This window comes from Carassius gibelio, chromosome A5 (genome assembly GCF_023724105.1).
Source record: "Carassius gibelio isolate Cgi1373 ecotype wild population from Czech Republic chromosome A5, carGib1.2-hapl.c, whole genome shotgun sequence".
NCBI classification, from domain to species: Eukaryota; Metazoa; Chordata; class Actinopteri; order Cypriniformes; family Cyprinidae; genus Carassius; species Carassius gibelio.
In genome coordinates, this window is record NC_068375.1 from 31,180,798 (window position 1) to 31,194,608 (window position 13,811).

The 13,811-nt window shown below is 37.2% G+C and overlaps 1 protein-coding gene across 4 annotated transcripts in view; it reads left to right on the forward strand.

Moving 5' to 3' along the window:
• The first annotated feature begins 946 nt into the window (after positions 1 to 946).
• Positions 947 to 13,811, forward strand: part of LOC128012115 (teneurin-1) — a 134,663-nt gene continuing 121,798 nt past the window's right edge. For 2 of the 4 annotated variants that reach the window (XM_052595124.1, XM_052595140.1), the window contains exon 1: positions 947 to 1,346. The gene's annotated coding sequence lies outside the window, so the exon portion shown is untranslated. The remainder of the gene's footprint in view (positions 1,347 to 13,811) is intronic. The other 2 variants (XM_052595115.1, XM_052595131.1) reach the window with 1 other exon arrangement.

Consider the following 13,811-nt stretch of genomic DNA (forward strand, 5'->3'; position numbering starts at 1 on the left):
TTTTTATATTACTCTTATTGAGCATTAATGAGCTCAGGTCACTTTGTTGCTGTTATAAGTGGTGTGTATGAGGCTTGAGGGATATTACTGTTGGCTTCAGAGTGTTTTGTGTGATGATGCATTTAAAACCTTGTGAAAGATGCAACATGTTGGAAAATGTGTTTACTGTATGTATATGATTTACTTTGACCTTGGCTGATCACTGTGTACTCCCGTTGAGTCATTGATATACATATTGATGTCCAAACACAACAGATTTGTTTCCATTAAGTCTTAGAGCATATTGATCCCCCAGTGCAAGCAAACACACACACACACACACACACACACACACACACTAATACCACCAAATTCCAATTATTCATGTTTAGGTCGGCTACTGTATGAAATTTAATACACACACATGCACACTTGTTTGTTTTATGATGGAGACCTTATATTGACATTGTTCTTACAAAGCTAATTATAGCTATTTTTTGTCCCCTGACTTGACCCTGACTTGCCCCGTTTTGCATTTTTATTAAAATCATTACAGGTTTAGTAATCATCTTGTTTTGCATTGGCTGGTACCCACATTGGATTTTGGGTTTTACTAAGCTTGTGGAGATATTTGGTCCCTGACTTGGCCCGAACTGTGAGAAAAGCAAGAGCCCTTATAATAACCGCTCAAGCACACCGAAACGCATGAAGGAAATCTCTCTCTCTCAATAACTGCAATATTATTTTGAAATAGCTTGAGGTACTTTTCCAATAACATGTGTTATTGTAGATATTTATCTAACTAGGCCGCAAAACATATTCCTAAACGATTATTGGCAGTGTTCATCCAGGGCAGCGGTGGTGTTATTAGGAAATCAGTCACACTCTGTGGATGTTTCCTCGGAGCGCGCTCTGGTTGTACTGAGATTGTGCTCGCAGCGTCGGCCGCTCCCGTCGGTAGACACGCGCCACCCGTTCCCAATTCCTGCCGCCACACCCCCTTTCTCACGATCGAAAAAATGGTACGTCCCGGTGATGCCGAATGTGTCAGACAGTGAAAAATTTGCGAAGACTTGAATTTGAATCCTAATCGTTCAGAATGCGACGCTCCCTCCGCATGCGAGTGTGCTTGTGTGTATGAGCTGCCGCATCCCGTTTCACTCAGCATCCGCTCTCGAGCGTTTCCCGGTAACTGAGCACCGCGCTCCCGCAGCCTTACCGGAGCCACCGTGTCTCTGACCGAGGCGCTCTGCTTTCTGAAGGATAAACGCCAGAATTCGGTGTCGGAGTCTTTTCCCACATATCTACCAGAGATTCAATTATCTATCCGGGGATTTTACACTGAATCATGCTCAACAGTGACGAAGGTAAGCAGCAGAAGCCCGGTAAACATGACCGGTTCTCCATAACTGCGTGTGTTTGTGGGTGTTTTCTCGTAACGTATACGCTGAATACAGACGTGAATTCAGTTTCTCAAAGGAATGACCGCGGTCCGTTGTGTAATAAATGCTTCCCTTTTCTTTAAGGAAACCGTTAACAAACAGAGCTCCCGTTAGTAGGCGGCTGAGAAAAAGCTCGGTCATTTTTCCCCCCTGCGCAGCACATCTGTGTAACTGATCCGAGGCTCTCCCAGCCCAGACATCCACAAAAAGGCAGTCGTTAAAAGGTTCCCGCAGTGAGACTTTCTCGTCTTTACAGGCGAGCTTTCCCGCCGTCACCGTCACCGCGAGCAGATCATTCTTGACAGTATCGACTCGGCGCGAGACACCAATTACCCGCTGCTTGTGAACTTGACTGACTGAATGCGACCTTTACGGTCTTTTACTCTTTAATTGTGATATATATTTCTACGTGTTATGTTCGAGAAAATAGCAGACGGATCTGAACGAGTGTGAGGGATTTCACCGAGAAATATGCATACGGTCCGGGTCACCTGCACTTCTGGGCAATATTGTACTGGTAAATATTTAAATTTCACGGGATTTTCTCAATCACAGTCCACTTCACCAGCTGTTCGAATACAGTGTTCTTCATGTGTTGTTCTCCGCTTCCCTGTTAGTGTCTGTGAGTGAATAATGCACATCTGTGCATTATTCACTCCTCCGGTAACATGAAGAGAGTTGGTAGGGAGTTTAAGTGCCATGCTTTTGATTCATTTTTTATTATTATACCAGAGAACAACGAGGGACAAAAGACGATCTGTTTCATACTGTAGTAATTATAATAAATGCTCATTTAGTGTTCTAGATATTATAGGTGAAAATGAGAGGGCGCTCCCCAAATTTACACACACACACACACACATTAACAAATGTTTTAATTTTAATGAAATAAGATTAATTCAATTTATAAGGTTATTTGTTTGTATTGCTTCATGCTTTTAATTTTAGTTTGTATCCCTTTACAAATTTAAATATTTTTTTTTCTTTGAAATTTTGCCTATACTCTCAGTTTGGGATACAGAAACCACACACACAAATTATACATTTATTTGCATATGTAAATAATGTAGTAGTCAATTTAATGTTATTATGTCTTTCCTTAAAGAGGAATTGTAGCCTATGCATTAAAACTCACAACACTAGGGGGAAATATTTTAATGCATATTTAGAGGCAGCTTTCAGCACATTATACAAGTTATCTTCAAAAGAACATCATTAAGTGCTACAATTTGTCTAATTAATGTATATTGCTCTCTATTTACTTGCTGAGGTAAACTGATGTATACTCACGACAGTTAATATTTTTTTTATATTTTAGACAGTTTGTTAGCTGCAAATAGTTGGAAGTAAACAAGATATGTTTGCTACTATTGCCCATCACTGAACATCACATACAATTAGGCTAAGTGTGTGATTGTGTGTATATATTTAAAAACAGCGTGTGAGTTATGGAGGTATAATATGTAATGTTTGGCTTGGTGCCTGTGCATTAGTGAATAAGATTTATTTATTTAACACAAATCCAAGCTGGGTTACAGATATCGCAGTCCTGCTCTATCACTAATGTGCCGTCAAGTAAGACACCCCAGGTTGCTTCAGGCACATTATCTCAGCAAGTGGTTAAGAGTAAGTTGTGAAAAGCAAGTGCTAAATTGCAGCTATGAACATGCAGTATTTGTGTTGAATTTATTCGGGGTTGATATGTCAGTCTGCTGTAGGTGAATTAGCCTAAAGACCTCTTCTAGAATCTCGTTGTTATGCAAAAAATATCTTAGAAATGCAAAACCTGACACCACCTACTTTATCAGCAAATGCCACTGAATTGAATGTAAAATGCCTTATTATTTAGCCACCTTTTCTCTCATGACCTTTTAATTAATGTATATGGCTGCCCATATTTTAGGAATTTCCATTACCAACGATAACGGATATTAAGAGTTGTGAGTTTGACTCTGACTCGAAGGCCTTGCATTCTGTACTAGGATCTAATTTCTTTATTTTGTGTGGATCGTTGGGATCGGGATCATTAATCCAGAAGGTTTTAGATTTATTGACATATTTCTTGATGACTAATTTAGACCTTAATGCTATGGTATATTTGGCATCAGATGTTTGCGTTACTCATATTCTCATCTAAAGTATGTCTAAAAATATATGCTACAGTACACCTTTCTTTTCCCCTTCCCTCTGTCCCTGTCTATGTCTCTCTCTCCTTATGATGTCGAAGTTTAACAGTGACGGTAGCTACCCACGCTGGCATTAACCCCCTGCTATCCCTCACCCTCTTCTAACAATAGAGGTAAAGACCCGGAGGGGTTCCTGCCTGCTCTCCCACTCTCAGCAAATGCTACAGTACTGTGTTCTGCTTTCATTAACGCCATACTCACTGGGAGAGAGTGAATACTGAGAGTTCTTAGCTTTCTGACAGGCTCCACCGGCTTGGGAGGCTAATACATCATAGGCTTGCAGCTACTGCAGCCCAGGGGTACTATTGTTCGACGTTTAACATTTATTAACCGACATTTTTAGAAAAAAATTACTTGTTGCAATAGTAATCAATTGATTTTCAGTTGAAAATAACTGTTATCTAAACAATGCTGAATACATATTTTAACAATGGTTGGCCAATAGGTCTATATCGTAATGGCCAATATATCTTTCGATTTATCAGCCAATGTGCAGAAACGCAAGAGCACCCATTCTTTGTCTTCATTAATTTACTGTCTTGCCCAAAAGTTCTGTCTAATAATAGAAAGGTAAACGCTGTAAAAAAGCTGTGTACTTTTTTGCAATTTCAAATTTTCCTTTCTCTTTGGAGTGTTACAAGCTATTTGTGCATACCTAAAAATGCAAAAACTAAAGTCTCAACCAAAGAGATATTCTTTAAAAAGTTAAGTTAGGACTCGTCCACGCCCTTCAAAAATACTTCGTTTAAACAGGCCCCCGCCTGTCTACATCACTGTGTGGGAAGATTTGCATTACACCAGCCAAATTTTCATGCAAAGAAAGAAGGCCTAACTTTAATTCTCGCTGTAGTATTGTTGTTGCCATCGCCATGTCGTAGAGACGCTGTGTGTTTTGTTGTGAAAGCGAAACTACTTTGTTTGGCCTCCCAAAAGAGGATGATATCCCTTTTGTCATGCCTAGAGCTGATCTGTGCTGGTCACTGAGGAAATACATCAACTTTGCCTTGTGGATCGCCAGATCGGCTTTCACCATAGATGAAGTGGAGTCCAGCCTGTCACATGTGGTTGCCGCAAGCCCATTGGCCACTCCATCGTCGAATTCGCAGCCGCACCGTTCTCAAGGGCACCAGCTGTTCCTCAATCTAGCTTGCCGGCCTGCCATTCACTAAACCCCACCGTGTGTGATGCTGCGTGTTTCGTTGTGAAAGCAAAACTACTTTGTTTGGTCTTTCAAAAGAGGACACAACTAGCAATCAGTGGTTAAGTTGTTTTTACAACAATGTTCCAGAGCCAAATAGTCAGATGTGTGCAGCGCATTTTATGGAGGACTGTTTCCTGAAGCCGAAGAGTAGCCTATAATCACAGCATCAAAATATGTTAAGGGTGTAATATTTCCATCACATGAGGTATTCAGCCAATCACAACTCACTGGATTGCTGGCCAATCAGCATAGACATCACTTTTCTGAAAAAATTAGCTTTGTAAAAATTGACGCATTTCAGAGAGCCAAATAGTAGAAACAATAATGTACATTATCTGGTAAAAAATTATGTTTTTTTTAACCTTAAACCACATAAACACAGAACACAGCATGCATACTGAATTGTCTTTCGTGTCTTGCTTAAATGATTTAAAATCACATTAATTTTTTAATTAGTCTTAGAAACGTGCAAATGATAAACCTTTGTGACAACGCAGCAGTGGCTCAATGGGCCAGTGACAAACTTGTCAACTGTCTCAAGCATCTTTCATGTTGCCCCAAGGCCATCGGGCAATCTTTATCATCCAGCCCTTCTGAAAAATTGTAATTCATGTAGAGTTTGGTGAATTCATCTGAAGAGTGCATGAGAGTGTGGCCTGTGCATGTGAAAGGTCCAAGCTGTGTTAATTGGATGTGGACTGAAGAGTTCAGCTGTCACTTAGACAGTTGACACACATGACTGAGCAACTTCAAACTAGGGCTGTGCAGTTTGGACAAAAAAATACGGTCACAATTTTTTATCATTATTTTGATTTCAATTTTAATCACAATTTTGACAATATTCACTTTGGTGTTTATGAATTTGAACCTTTATCAAAGGAAAACCAATTAGAGCTATATGAAAAAGCTGTTGGTTAACAGTTGAAGTAGTTGGGGGCACTATATTCTTGCATAAATGATAATGGTACGTTTTCTCCCCCATAGAAAATCATTATGAAGATGTTCTTAATTCATTAAGAGAATTATATTAAAAGACCAAATTAAATGCAAACTTTATTAATAAAACATACTATCTACAGGAAAGAAGATAAACCCAGAAGAAGAACATAAACTTTAAAGTTTCATGTTAGCGTTTTCTTTATAATGGATTTCTATGGTTGAAAAAAATGCTTAATGTTAAAAATATTGTCTTTCCATTTGGATTATGAATAAGGGTGCTCCGATCAGGATTTTTGAGGCCGATCACTGATCGCCAATCACAGAAAGCAGTATTTGCCGATATGATCACTGATACCAATCTTTTTAAAGCCTTCTTTTTATCATTTAACTATATATACTGATACTCAAATCAGGATTTTTAGACATTTATTCAGGGCCTGAATTTTATTTTTGAAAATGGGGGGAATTCCCCTCTTAAATGACTCTTGTGAGATGGGAAGCAGCACGGACTGTAGTTTCACAGAAGAGTCCACAACTGATCCGTGGCTGTTTAGCACAAACACAACATTTATCCATTATTATGAATTCAAATCCAAACATTGCCACTGAAAATGATTTTTCAGCCATGCAATTTTTTTTTTACACAGTACAGTAATACAATCTTTAACAGATGTTTAAACACAATTATTATGTAATTACTAGATGTTTACTGAAAACAATGTGCTGTTACTTTATTCAGTGCTTGCAGTGCAGCTATATACTCGGTCCAGAAATTATCTCTGCACTGTTGCAGACGCACCAGTCATGGAACGCACTGCTGGACCACAACCGTGTGCAGAGAATGCTTTAACCTGTTAACATGGGTGCAAAAAAAAAATAAAACGCACCGCAAATGGAGTAATGTTGAACCTGTGTGCATGATTCAGTCACGCTGTTTGTTAAGTTACATCTCACACAAGGTTTTCAAATGACTTATGTTATGTTAAGTTATGTAATGAAGAAATATCACATTATTATAATTATTTCAGCTGCGCCGGACAGAGACTGAGATGGCGCCGCAGCATGTCATGCCAAACCTCTCACAGAATTTTTTTGAGATCTGGATTTTTAGAGACTGCCGATCAATCATCCCAAAGTGATTATCGGTGTATAGCAGTCAGTAGCCGATCAATCGGAGCACCCCTAATTACATTTATCTAAGAGAAATATGTGAGAAAATCCCTGTTTGTTGTGTTAGGGCATTAATCCAAGTTAACCGTTCTTCACGTTAAACATTTTAGAATTTCCCTGATTTGATGTGTTGTGGTGTTCTACTTGCAAATGACCTTTTCTACTGTATATCTAAAATATTTTCACTAGAGGATAGATAAGATATGTTCATTTAGCATTTAATCTCTCTGTTCTTCATAAGCTATGTTCTTTGAGTAAGATGTGCTCATTTAGCTTTTAGTTATTGTTTTATTTGCATAGCTGCAACTATGTAAGTATGGCAGTGAATACCATACTACTGCCCTCTGACCGTCAGAAACTGCTGGTTTTGTTAAGTCATGTAGTGTCACAAGGGGAAATATACTGGACCTCATTACAGATTAGCCACCATCGTCAACTGGCCTCAGCTTTGACATTAGCATGTTAGCACTACTCCCTCATGTCTGGATTAATACTGTACTGGAAACAGGGGATTAAGCAGCATTTACCCAGCCTAGATCTGCCAGTCACACAGCCGGTAATTATACCAGCAGAGTGTCTTTTGCATAATACTTCAGTGCAGTTTAAAGCGCAGATGAGCAATAACCAGGGGACCAACCGCCCGTGTGTTTTGCTGCATATATCTAAATACTTCAAGGTTATTTGGGCTTTATTAAGGTTAGAAAAGGCAGTGTATTCAGCATGGTGGAGTACAAATTTTGGTTTTAAAAATAGGTTCAAACCTATTATTACACTAATAGCTCTTTTTAAGAGTAATTCTCTTCGGCAGGATGTTTATTTGCTTGTAGTAGTAGGTTGAAAGGATAAATTAGTATTTTATATGGATTAAAAAAAACTCAGCAATGGCAATATTTTTTTGTTTAGAGCTTAAGTATTTTTTTCATTTTCAAATGATATTTTAAAAATAATATGGTTTGGGAGGAAGATCTGGGAGTTGAGTTCTCTGACGATATTTGGGATAAGTGACTGGCTACAATACAGGTCTGCTCAGTTAACAGCAAACACCTACTGATCCAGTTCACGGTTGTTTGTCGTTTGCATTACACTAAAACCATGCTGCATAAAATGTTCCCCTCTGTTTCACCAATGTGTGACCGGTGCAAGGTGTCAGATACATCCTCTCATGCTTTCTGGTTTTGCCCTTTATTGTCTGGGCTTTGGTCAAGCATATTTGCCTGGTACATTGAAAAAATTTCTGTTGTTGGGGGTTCATTTCTGGGCCATTTGGACAAGCCAATCATTCAACCAGCCCCTAGTGGCTCCTCAGATTAAAGCTGTACATCTTTCTGGGCACATTGACTGACTGTTTTGCAGGTTTTTACTATGGTACTTCTGGCTACTAAACTAAATATTTATTGTCATTATCATTATAATTTTTTTGTTACTTTATTAGTATATATTTACATTTTTTTATTTCCGCTTGTGTAGTCTGGGACAGTGTTGTTTGTCTGTTCTGTGTTTATTTTTGAAAACGCTTATAATAAAGTAGTTGGAGTTAATGCAAGGCATTAACTCCAGAGGGGCAGGGGAGTAGTGGTGTTATGAGGGCACTCGAACAAGGGCTCATCCCAATGCACGCCACTGCTTATACTCTCTTTCCTTTGTAAGCCCCTCCGGCTTTTATGCCATTCAGATAGATTGTAGTCTTTCTTTCTTAGGAGGGTGGTAATTTTCACAGTCTTGACCACCTCCTTCTCATCCCCAATCTTATTCTTTCTGTTTCTTCATATGCCTCTTCTGCCCCTCTGTTTTTTTTTTCTCACTCCTTTCTCTCTGTACTTCCTTTTAGTTGCCAGCATTAAAGCTTGGAACTGATAGTCACATATTATCCCTGAGATTCTATAGAACACTGCGATGTCGGAATAGGTGAAGTGTTTTATCATACAGCATTGTAGCTTGGCTTTGGTGGTGACTGTTAATCACACGATACGTTCCAGTTGCTCGGTAGTGCCCTATGAACTGGACTACACAGGCTGTTAATCTTGACATCTTAAGTGGGATATCACCTGACATTTTAGCTGGAGTATATGTTAAGTCCAAAGACACTACTAACAGCATAAGATGTGTACTTCAATAAATGACATTAGTTTCGATGCATCACATTTGTTCCACACAATGTTTTATTCAGCTTAATTGACCTTGAGTGGTTTTATAGGCAGTTATGCATGTGTATAAAGCACACAAGATACAGTGTGTGACTGCGTCTGTGCCATTATGATAACATTATGATAATGTTTATACACATAAGCATTAAGAAAACACAGTGCACTCTAACTATTACCATCTGTTTTCATATCACTGTCTAAAGTAGGGATGCATGAAATATGAGTAACATATTGGATTCAGCCAAAATTAAAGATGTTTATTTATTTGTCGGCATAGGTTGATACTGAATAATTTTACCCTTTAGATTAATCTTTGAAAGCACTTGCAATTTAATAAAATTGTTATATATAGTCTTTAGTAAATTCTTGTGATTCCTAAATTCACCTGTAGAATTTTTTTCTCAGTTTCAGTTTTTTGTTGTTATTATTATTATAGTAGCCATTTATTGGTCTCTAGCCATAACCTGAAATTATAAATTAATTAATTATATTACGTATAGCTTACATTATATATGGTGTGACATTTTAAACTAATTTAAATATATAACACATTCATTTATTATTATATATTTGAATTTTTTTGTTTTATATCATATTTATTTTTTGTATATGATAACATTATACATTATTTAAAATATGCAAAACCCTACTATACATTATAAAAACCCTAATCTACATAACTTATTTATTTGTTTGATACTGAGGGCTTTCTAAATGAAGCATTGTATAGTTCTGAAGACTTTAGAGGAGACTGATGTCATACTGCATGCAGAATTCTCAGAACTCCAGAATGCACAGTCTCTATATAGTTTCTTTTTTCTTTTTTTTGTTGATTTTGATTTGTTGATTTTTTTTAAGAGTAGGCTGAATTACTTATCTTGTTCAATTAAACTAATGAATAATAGGAACTGTCTTCCTCTGAAAATAAGCTCTAGAAGTGTGTTATAAATGAGGTTTCTGAGGCACACTCATGAAGTCTCCGATAAGTGGGTTTGAGAAGCATGGACCCTCATCATTCTCAATGTCTTCCACCAATATGTGAATAATGTGGATAAGATTGAGCATGTAGAACATGTCTCAGCAATGACCAGATTGACTGAGCGGCCGCACTCCGTTGAATGATTATATTCATGTTTTTAGATTTTTCACTCCTAGATATTTGATATGCATGAAAAACCAAAACACATTATATTTTACGTGATTGAAAGCAAATATTCTCTGTCTACGCTGCTTTATCCTCCAGCACAAACATTATGTGTGAAATGTGAATAATATTTATCGTATGTCACTGGAGATGGTAAAAATGCTTTTTCTATTGGTTTAACCTTCTGTGCGTTTTAACCTTAGCATGTTAATGTATTTCGTATTGTGCACTCTGTTTTTGATAGTTGGCAAATTGGAAACAGTAATGTATCCCTCTATCTACGTCTGTAAAATTACACATTTCAATAGGACTGAAAAGGCATAATATGTTGGTAAAAAAGCGTCGTCTCACTCTATAGGTCAAGCCACACTTTTCCATCTATTTTAAAAAGGTTATGCTGCCTTTCAGCACAATGGGTAAAAAAGAGGCATTGTCCAGCTCGAGTACCCATAACAGCACCTAGCAGACATGGCCGTACAGCTTGATTTAATGACACATCTTACATTTTAGGTTTAGAGTTATTAACATACTGATGAGACATTTTGGAATATATTCTTATTCTAATCAGCTGACTCATTTGCAAAGGAAGAAACATCATACAGCAGGGTACCGGGGTTGGTTACTTGTCATTTAGCAGACGCTTTTATCCAAAGCAGCATAAAACATGCTAATTTTAGGGGTGTCCTGGGGTCAGGTGTCTCGCTCAAGGGCACCACATTGATGATGGGCACAGTAACTTTCCGGAGTGAAGCTGTCCCCTGCGGTGTGAACCTGTAACCCATCTACAGTAAGCAGGTTGTCCAGCACAGTGGAGAGGTGACAGGAAATCATAGGAAGTTGTGAGAGGATTTTATCTGGAAGTGACAAAAGCTGAATTGAACCCTTCAGGTAGTCTATTTGACAATCATTTCAGATTGTTAATGACACACCAGGAGTCTTCAGGGGGTCCTTGACAGATTAAGAAGTTGTTCAGCTTTAATTAAACCTCATTTTGTTCCAAAACCAGTATTAAAAATGTTCTTCTACTTATTCTTCTATAATTCACTGAGGTCCAGTGTTGTTTTGGACCCTTTCATTGTATGCACAAAAAACATGAAATCAGTATGTGTGTGTTAAAAAAAAAATTAACGCCTGCAGATTTCGAACAAAATGTAGGGTGAATATATAATACTTAAATTCACTCAGCTCACAATGTGATGCTATTCACAGTAATGATTGTATGATTATATATATATATATGATTATATATATATTTGATTATTTTCAACAAAATTAGATTGAAGATTAAATTAAAGGTTGTAATTTTATTTCTGCTTGGACAAAATTCTGCAAATGTCTTTTTGAAATTGAAATATGAAAAATAACAAAAATAAATAGAAATTTTGAAACATATCCCAAATAAAATAAATAAATAATACAAATAAAATGTAAACAAACTAAGGCTTTAACTGTGCTCTTTACCGTATTTTTCGGACTATAAGTCACACCTGAATATAAGTCGCATCAGTCCAAAAATACGTCATGACGAGGAAAAAAACATATGTAAGTCTTACTGGACTATAAGTCGCATTTATTTAGAACCAAGAACCAAGAGAAAACATTACCGTCTACAGCAGCGCAAGTGCGACTTATAGTCCGGAAAATACAGTATATATAAAATTATAAAGTTTTATTTAGTTTTATTATTAAATTATAAATTTCATCAAGTTCCAAACAAAGATGCTGAATACATGCAGCATGAGCAGTTTTTATTCTAAAATAAATTGTATCATTTGAAATGAAAATAAAAAAACAGAATGGTCTGACTTAAATTTTGTGAAATTATGCAACAAAAAACATCTGCACGAAACAAAAACAGTGATTCAGTCAAAAAGAGGGACTGAATAAAAATACTAATTCACTCTCTGACAGCAGGTGGCGCTTATGGAACACCAGCAATACAGCATTTCCTTGGAGACCAGATTGAAACTTTTCTAAAGACAGTCTTTTTCCCTATACATTCATATAAAATCCTACACCCAAATGTATCACGATTTGTTTAAACATCTTAAATGGTTTGAATCTTCACATAGGCTATTTGTATGGCCCGCGGTGCATCGTTACATCCCTAATGACAAGATAAACAAAGCTAATTTTAAGAAGCTTCTCTGTTCCTCCCGCAATAAAAAGTGTACTTAAAATGTACAAGTATATGACTCATCATAATTATTATTGGCCTCCCAATGTACGTGTCATTATAAAGTATGTAAATGCATTAATATAGTACTATATATTCTTTTGAAATCTAGTTTAGTGTGCATAACTAAACTGATATTTCAGTAATTTTTCACTGTGATTATTAATATTAAAATCCTTGATGATTTTCTTAGCTGATGCTCACACTTGTTATTCTCTAATGCAGAGCATTTGCTGTAACAACCATCTCTTAAAGAAAGCTCTCTGGCTACATTGATGAAGCCCATGGAGTGATTAATCAAGCACATGGGCAGTGTTTTGTCACAACACAGTCATCTAATCTGAAGTTCTTGAGACAAACTATAATTTAAGTATTTTATGGGTTTTAGTGTGGTAAGATGATTAGGCGTTTGGGAAAGAGTTTGCTATCAGTGAGACAGCTTTTAAAAGGGGCCCTGCCAGGCTGTCAGCTGTGCCACTGCAGGTCCCATGTTAACCTATAATAAGGGCACTTGAGTGGTTCACCTCAAGGCCAGACTCCAACCGGCCACCTGTTGTGGAATGATTAGGGGTAATTGCAAGTGTGAGTGTGTGTTTAAAGAAGTGTTAAGCCTGTAAAGCCCTCACCTAATCACCTGTAACTGCTTAGCAAAAGATCTATGACTGATTTGTGTGTGAGATCCAAAGCCCCGTAGACCTGATCTGATTCCACTGCCATTCTGTTTCCCTTCAATGCTTCTGACATGGGTTCTGTTAAGAAGCATAGCCCTACGCCGGAAATAAAGCCGTCTGGACCATAAGAAATATTTTATTACAGTTCCTCTCATTTAATTTGGTTCATTTCCTCAAGCTAAACGTAGTTTTCCCAATGCACTTACAAATATCTGTTTGATTCCATCTCATAAATTTGCATTGCTACTGCATGCTTAATGCAAACCCTGTGTTTTAAAGACACTTCTGTACTGGGTCCCATTGAATTAATGTGACCCAACAAAAATGACACCCTTAGTTTCTATGACAATGACATCAGTAGCGATGTCACAGGAATCAAGCTGAGAAAATGCAAACATCTGAATAATTCAACAAGTCATCTCACCGCACTGAATCAGAGGGGTCTCCAATGAAAAGTGTTTTTCATCAGGGGGAAAAACACATGAAAAATGAGGGTTCTTGAAAGAGAAAATATAAAACCATCTCACTGAAACATTGTTCACTTCATTTCGTCGCTGACCTCATAAAGCTGCTCATTTAAATTAAATATTTCATATTATTTAATAGATATATATTTTCACATTCTGCTGCATAATTAATGAAGAAGTACTCTTTTTGTCTTCATCCAGCATGAGTATTTTGGAGGAGTGTGGTTGCTTTGAAATATCACGTTGTGAAATTCTATTAGCCTATGAATTTTTGTCAGAGCCACTATTTGCA